The following is an 8252-nucleotide window of genomic DNA, read 5'->3' as shown; positions in this document are numbered from 1 at the left end:
ATTTACACCAAAAAAAAAAAAAAAAAAAAAAAAAAAAAAAAAAAAGGCTGGAATGCCAAACTCTGTGTTAGAGCACTTGCCTAGCATATGCATGGCCCTGGGGTTCATCCCAGCACCACTACCACCAAAAAAAAAAAGCTAATCAGTAGCTAACATTACACCTTAAGGAACTAAAAAAAAAAAAGTAAAACCCAAAGAGAGCACACACAAGACAACAGAGTAAATTAAATCAAACATTGGTTCTTTGCAGACATTAAACTGACAAACTTTTACGTAGAGTAAGAGAAATCATGCAAATAACAAAAATCAGGAAAATAAGTGGAAACTACCAATTTTACATAAACTAAAAGAATAGTAAGACAGTACTACAATCACACACCAACAAATTAGATAATCTAGAAAAAATGGCCATGTCCTAAAAACAAATAACCCAGCTCACAGAAGTCAAAATTCCAATGAGTCACTAGTAAGCAAGAGACAGAGTAAGCCATCAAAATACTCTCAGAAAGCATGCCCAGGGACGGAATGCTTCCCTGGTGCACTCTACTGAAAAGACACAGAGCGACACCAACCCTATTCAATCAATTCTACACAAATCAAGCCGGTATGGTGGCGCACACCTGTCATCCCAGCACTCTGGGAGGCTGAAGCAGGAGGATCGCAAGCCTGAGCCCAGCCTGGGTAACTTACTACTCAGTGATACCCTGTCTCATTTTTTTCCCTTTCATTCTTTTTCTTTCTTTCTCTTTTTTTTTTTTTTTTTTTTTTTTTTTTTTTTTTTGGTACCGGGGATCGAACTTGGATCCTTGTGCTTGCAAGGCAGGCGGCGGGACCACTGAGCTAAATCCCCAGCCCTAGACCCTGTCTCAAAATAAAAAATAAAAAATGGCTAGAGAGGCAGCTCAGTGCAAAAATCTTGGTTTCAATCCCTAGTACCAAAAGTTAAATAAATAAATTCACCAAAACCAAAGGTCAGCACTTACCCTGAACCTACGCAAGACAAAATGCCACAAGAATATCGCAGAGCAGTATTTCTTATAAATACAGACCCCAAAATCTTCAATAAAATTCTAACATGCCAAATATAAGAGTATATGGAAAAGATGACACATTATAACCGAGAGGGATTTATCCCAGGAATGCAAGACAGGCTGAATATAAAACCATTACTATAAGGGGAAACAATTCCATATAATTTTCTCAACAGAGGCAAAAAGTATCTGACAAAAGTTAACACTTGTTCATCATTATTATTTTTTTGGTACCGGAGATCGAACTCGGGCCCTTGTGCCGGCGGAACCACTGAGCCAAATCCCCGGCACTTGTTCATTATTTAAAAACAAAACAAGACAATGTTTAAGAGTCAGGAGTACTGATCCACCCCCATAATCCCAGCACTTGGGAGGCTGAGGCAGGAAGATCACTGTGAGTTCAAGGCCAGCCTGGACTGCACAGCAAGACCCTGTCTCAAAAAACAAACAAACAAGAAACACATTCAAGAATTGGGACCAGCATTGTGGCACATGCCTATAATCCCAGCACTTGGAAGGCTGAGGCAGGAGGATCACCAAGAGTTCAAGACCCTGAGCTACATAGCGACTTTGAGGCCAGGCAGGAAGATCACTGTGAGTTCAAGGCCAGCCTGGACTGCACAGCAAGACCCTGTCTCAAAAAACAAACAAACAAGAAACACATTCAAGAATTGGGACCAGCTGTGTGGCACATGCCTATAATCCCAGCACTTGGAAGGCTGAGGCAGGAGGATCACCAAGAGTTCAAGACCCTGAGCTACATAGCGACTTTGAGGCCAGCCTGAACTACATAGCAAGACTCTGTCTCAAAAAAAAAAAAAAAAAGTTGGACATTCCTATAATCCCAGCCACCTGCCAGGCTGAAACAGGAGGATCTTAAATTCAAGGCCAGATGGGCAACTTCACGACTTAGTGAGACCCTGCCTCACAATTGAAAAGGGGGCGGGTGGCTGAGGATGGAGCTCAGTACAAAGGTTCTGGGTTCAATCCAGTACCACAAAAAAGAAATACACTTTTGACCTGTGCCCCTGGTCCTGGCACAGAGATTCTAAACTTCCCCAGTGACTGGAAGGACAAGAGCATCTTTTGTTATGATATTTGGTCTCAGTCTTAGGATCCTCTCACAACAGCATCTAAGACCCTTGGAACCTTCTAAATAAGCTTTGTATGTTGCCTACAAAGCTGTTGGCAGAGAACCAGAGAATGTGTAGAAAACCAACATTATCTGGTGTCAGAAATGTGGGTAGAATAAGTGTTTTTTTCCTTTGAGAAGGGGACTTCCTGAATCTGATGAAGTGCAGCTGATATGAGACCCCGTGAAGGGCAGGGAAAGAACAGGCCCAGGAAGAAGCCAAGGGTGCCACTATCACCGGAGCTACTCAGCACTGTGCAGGAGGTCCCGGCAGGGCCAGGAAACAGAAGAAGGCATCCAGGTAGGAAAAGAGGAAGCACAGCTAGCTGCAGGTGCAGGTGACATGATTCTACACACAGAAAACCCTAAAAAGGCCACAAAGAAACCGTAAGAGCTAATCTATTCAGTAATGTTGTAGGGTATGAGGCCAACACACAAGGACCAGTTGTATTTCTACATACATTACCAGCAATGAACAACCCACAAAGCAAATTCAGGAAGCCCAGTGTGGCGCAGCACGCCTGCTATCCCAGCACTCCACTTTGGGAGGCTGAGGCAGGAGGATCACAAGGTTCAAGTCTAACCATGGCAACTTAGTGAGACCCTGTCTCAAAATGAAAAAGTGGGTGGGAATGTAGCTCAGTGCAAAGGCTTTCCTGGCTTCTACCCCCAGTAGGGAAGGAGGAGGAGAGGTGGAGGAGGACAGGAAGAAAGAAAAGAAGAAGAATGACTAGCTAAATACAAAAACTGAAACTGAGGCCGGGGATTTAGCTCAATGGCACTGTGCCTGCCTCCCTTGGTCCTGAGTTCAATCCTCAATACCAGGAAAAAGAAAAAGAATGGAAACAATCCGTAAAGGGAGGAAAATATCTGCCAATCACACATGTGGTAGAGGACTGACATCTAGGCTACGTAAAGCACTTCTACAATGCCACCAAGGAGACAGCGGATGTGCGACTGGATGAGGGCCATAAGGAGGTTTCCCTCCAAAGAAGACAGGCTCAGCATCGCTGGCCATTGAGGAAACGCAAACAAAGCCTCAGTGTGATGCCTCTGCACACCCTCTGGATGACCACAACTTCACAGGGAAAACAAGCGTTGGCAAGGACACGGAGAAACGGGACGCAAGCACACCGCTGGTCAGGACATCAAACAGCATGGTGAGCCCTCAGGAAGTGAACGCGCAGCAACTACACTCTGAGAGTCCACACCCCAAAGAACTGGAAGCTCATACTCACACTGCTGCACACAGACGTCTGGAGCAGCACTGGAGGACAAGCAGCCCCAGGGTTTATCAGCACGGTGGTGGGGAGGGGGACACACCCAACTGCCGCACAGAGGAGTCTCGCTATTTGTGGAGTCCACATTTGTAGTCACCTATTGCTAAAGTTTAGCTGTAAACCCAAATACTTCTTTCTGGCTTCTGTAGTATCTGTGAACATGCGCAGAACAGCAAAAGCTCAGCATTGCCCAGTGGACGCACTCCTGACCAGTGCTCAGTCCAGCAGCGCTGAACTGTGCTATGGCTCCCATGCTGTGCCCCGCTGTGCTTTCCACAGTGTATTTAGTGCCACTGCCCTCACTTTTCTGTGCTGGTTTTGTTTTCGGTGGTCTGGTTGTTTGAAATGGTCTCTAATGCCAGGTGTGGCGGTACACCTGTGATCACAGCACCAGGAAGCTGACACAGGAGGATTGCAAGTTCCAGCCCAGCCTGGGCAACTTAGCAACTCAGTGAGACCCTGATTCAAGATAAAAAATGGGCTGAAAATGTAACTCAGTCCAAAGGCCGCTGAGTTCAATCCACAAAAAAAAACAAAGATAAAAACCCTAAGATGGTCTCAGAGCATACTGCAAAAGCGCACCTAGCCCTCTGCAGGCCAGGGATGTGCTGTGCCCGAGGAAGCACTGCATCGAGGAGCTGGGCTTCCTGCAGGTAGGACTCGCAGTGCCCACAGCCATGGGGCCAGCAGCCATGAAGCTGCAGAGTGTCCATGAACAGAAACACCCACACATTCACTGGTGGACCAGAGCTGGCAGCAGCCTGGCCCTGTACTTCCCCTGGGAGGTCAGGATTGGCTAATTCAGTGCCTGCCTTCGAGTAACAGCTGACCGGCCACATGAGGGGCAGGGAACTCAGCTGAAGGGGTGAAGTCCAGGCTGAGCCGCTCCAACCTGAAATCTGAAACCCAACTCTTTCCCAGCGCTCGATAGACTCTGAATTTTGGAGATTTGGCTTAAGAATGCTCATTAGTAACACCGATGCAGAGACTTCCAAATCCCAAGGAGTGCCAAAATATAAAAAACTTCCACTCCTCAACCGGCACAGGCACCTGCTACAGCCTGAAGAAACCCCAAAAAGACGAGTGAGGCATGAAAGAAGTCTCCAGACACTGAGGGTCCCGCGCTGTGCAATCCCGTGTCAGAAATGTCCACCCAGGCAGCAGAGAGCAGGTGAGAGGCAGCCAGGCAAGAAGAGGGGCGGGTGTGCTCTGGGGTAGTAAAGAGCTCAGCCCGGAGAGGTGGCAGTCACGCAACACTGTCAGGCATTCGATGCCTCAAATGGGGCCTGAGACAGCTGCGCTGCACATGGTGTGAGCCTTTCCTCAACTGAAAACCCTTCCCTGCAGTGCACAGGTGTTAACTGGTAAGCAGAGGAGCCCCCTAAATCCCTCCCTTTACTGATCTATGGACAGCGTCCTACCAACCGACAAACCCAGTGCAGCCTCCACGAATGCCGGTGCCCAACACCACCTAGGACACATAAGGCCACATTCTCAGGCAAGCACTTGGTCTAACAAGAGCCTCAGGCTTAGAACAACAATGGGGCCCGACAAGGCATTCCCACCATTAGGCGCACCTGCCCCGCACAGAAGCCCAAGATAGACATTTACGCGTTGCCGCTGAGAGCCCCGCTTCCTCGGGGCCTTTCTCCCTGCACTTCCTTGCCCAGTCGGGGGGAGAGAGACCATCGACAGCGGCACCAACACACACTTCCACCCAGCGACTCCAGAGGCTGAGTCAGGAGAACTGCAAGCTCCAGGCTAAGCCGGCACAGCTTAGCAAGACCCAGTCTGAAAGGGCCAACGGCAGCTCAGGGGACTTGGGGTTACAGTACCCCTGGGTTCAACTGCTACCACTGCAAAACTACCACAGCAAAATCAATGACACCGGTGGGCAGGCATGCAACCATGTTCTCAGGGGCTGTGTGCTGAGCCCAGGCCGCACACACCCCATGCTCTGGACCTCTGAAGGGGATCCGGGCAGGAACCTCACCTCGTAGACACAGAAGCCCCCTGGAGAGGTAAGCTGTCCCGGCAACCGACCCCGCTTGTCCACAGGCTGCCTGTGCCTGTGCCCCTGCCAACCTCCCCACCCAGGGGACCACAGGACAGCCTCAGGGTCTTCCTCCTTTGTCTCCAACTTTGACATTCAGCTTCTCTTTGTTTTTTTTTATTTTACAGATCATCAGACATACATTTACCGTATTACATCTTTCATTCTTACTTGGGTTGCATTTCATTTTCATAGATGTCTTACTTGCACAATGTTGAATTTTCACAACAAAGTGTAGAAAGCACTTAACAGTAAGTAGTGAGACAATGTGTGCCCTTCACCCAGGTGGCTCCCCACCATGGGCACGTGTGGCACATGTTGCCGTGGGGACTTTGGCAGAGATGTCTGGAGGAAATGAGTGAATGACCGCAGACGCCGTTCCAACGCACACCTGCAGGACAGTGGTCCTTTTCTTTAAGTGCACATTTGTGATACACAATGATTACAGTCCCCGTAGGGCGTTGGCACACGGCGTCTTCTTCTCTTTGGTGCCAGGGATCAAACTCAGGACCTTGCACTTGCGAGGCAGGCGGCAGCACCACTGAGCTACACCCCCAGCCCAGTACAAGGCCATCTTCATTGTTCTTCCATCCTCTTCTCCTCCCTGCTTCTATCTCCTGGCCCCTTCCCATTTGCAAAGGATCCACCTACCTGTTTCCTATCATCTGTCCTTCACTCCCCCTGCAAAATTCTAATACATCTGCGCCACAACCCCAGAATGTGCCACGTCCAGAAACCCCAGGGCAAGATATCTGGAGAGCACACCATCAAATCGACAGGAGTAGCGCAGCTCGGAGCGAGGGAAGGGTTACAGCAACGCTCCCGCCCTGTCCTGCCCTGCAGCTCGAATAAGGGTGGCTGAGGACCCAAAGTGAGCCCTGCTGCACTGGGCAGGAAAGCCCCACACATCCACTCCCTGCGGCCTGTCTCAAACGCTCCTCCACGCCTGGGCAAGCTGCTTCCAAAATTAACCAATGCTCATTTCAAAATGTCTCATCTTCACTAAACTTCTAAAGTAGCGCCTGCACTTGGCACAGGATAACGCTGACCCCGTCACCTAGAAATGAAAGCCCAAATTCATTAGCAGTTATCTTGGGTCACATCTGTCTCAGGGGTTAAGTTTCGGTGTCCACACATAGCTGGTTCCAATCCCCACCCTGCCGATACATGGCCTTGACCAGGTGACGTGTCCCCAGGAGCTCCTTCGTCCTAAAATCTGGGCAATCCAGGATGCCCAGCACACTGCACACCTACCACTACACTGTGCGCCTGCTCTGGGGGGCACACACCTGGGCTCCTGAAGCCACTGCCACCAGGAAGACAGGGCTCCTGGGCACCCTGCACAGGGAAGGAAGCAGCCAGCCTGGCCTGCAGCCGCCGCAAGGATCAAGCCGGGATCTGGGCTGGGAAGAGGAAAACTGGCCATGCTCCATGAGGGTTCCAGTGAAAACCTGCTGAGACTCAGATCCCTACTCCACTTGACACAGGAAGGCTTTACCTCAACAGACTCGGCTCTCACAAAGCATCCTGAACCAAAGCCGCACAGCCAGGTTTGCTGGAGGCAGAGGAGCAGTGAGCCATGCACATGGTCCCCAGAGGGCACGACTGTGGGGGGGGTACCATGCTTGAGGCAGCCTGGGACCTCTGAAGGAACACAGGGTCCCACACTAACATGGAAGCCCCACACAGGAAGGATGCTGAGCCCGGCAAGGACAGTTCATAGCCAAAGGGCCACCTAGTCCAGTCGCTTCCCCAGCAGGGGCAGGGTGGAGCCCTAGAGACCCCTAAGTCTGGGCGGCAGACTGAGGGGAGCACCACGCAGGTGCAGCCGAGGCAGCGAAGGCTGAGCTGAGCAGGAGCCACTCAAGGCTTTGTCCCCTCTCAGGTCAAGGAGTCCCCATGACCACCCAGGTGGGGGCACCAGTCTGCCCCCATGGAGACTGATGGAGATGTCCACGAACACAGACCTCAGCTCAACCAGCAGAGACAGTGGAAGGTGGCTCCCACACAGAAAAATACGAAGAAAGGAATGAGGCGGTACACAGCCTCACTGGGCCTTCAAGTCCTCAACAGCATCGAGCAGCTCAGGCCAGTGGGGCCAAGCCCAGCCTCAGTGCTAGGGCAGCGGCTGATGAGAATGTGGCAGTGAGACACAGCCGGGCCACAGTGACACAGAGAGCAGTCGACTTGGCTGGGCAGTGGCAGCAGGTGAGTGAGGCAGGTGGGGTGGGGAGCAGAGGGGACGGTGGCCACACGGGCACCAATATGAGGCCAGATCTGGCTCATCAGCAAGCTGGGCAGCGACCAAGGGCTGTCCACCCTCCCAGCACCGTGTGGAGACGGTGCCCGTTCCCACCTGCAGTGAGAGGTCTGAGCAGCCATAGGCCGCATGGACACTGCAGGGTGGGAGCGAGGGTTGTCTCAGCCTAAGTGCAAACACCAAGTGCCCTCCTGGGGGAAAAGATTTAGCCAGGATTCCCTGGCCTTGCTAGGGTCACTTTTCAAGCTCAGCAGGGTCCCCCGGGCCAGGGAAAGCTCTAGGAACCTGTACCCACCCCGTGATATTGTCCAGCAAACACGCTGGGCCCAGGCAAGGAGAGGAAGGTCTGTGCCAGGGATATCAAAGGCACGGGGGACATAAAACCCTCACGTGCCAGGGATTTAGCTCAGTGGTTCCACCGCCTGCCTCACAAGCCAAAGGGCCCAAGCTCAATCCCAGGTACCAAAGGGGAAAAAAAAAAAAAAAAAAAAAAAAA

General features: G+C 51.1%; 1 protein-coding gene across 1 annotated transcript in view; it reads right to left on the bottom strand.

Annotated features, from left to right (window-relative positions):
• Mllt1 (MLLT1 super elongation complex subunit) overlaps window positions 1-8252 on the bottom strand; it is a 63145-nt gene that overhangs the window by 28151 nt on the left and 26742 nt on the right. The window lies entirely within an intron of this gene.

The sequence above is a fragment of the Fukomys damarensis genome, unplaced genomic scaffold, assembly GCF_012274545.1.
Source record: "Fukomys damarensis isolate Sample0158 unplaced genomic scaffold, DMR_v1.0_HiC HiC_scaffold_37, whole genome shotgun sequence".
Lineage (NCBI taxonomy): Eukaryota > Metazoa > Chordata > Mammalia > Rodentia > Bathyergidae > Fukomys > Fukomys damarensis.
Note: the sequence above shows the minus strand (reverse complement) of the source record. Positions and strands in the feature narration are given on the sequence as shown.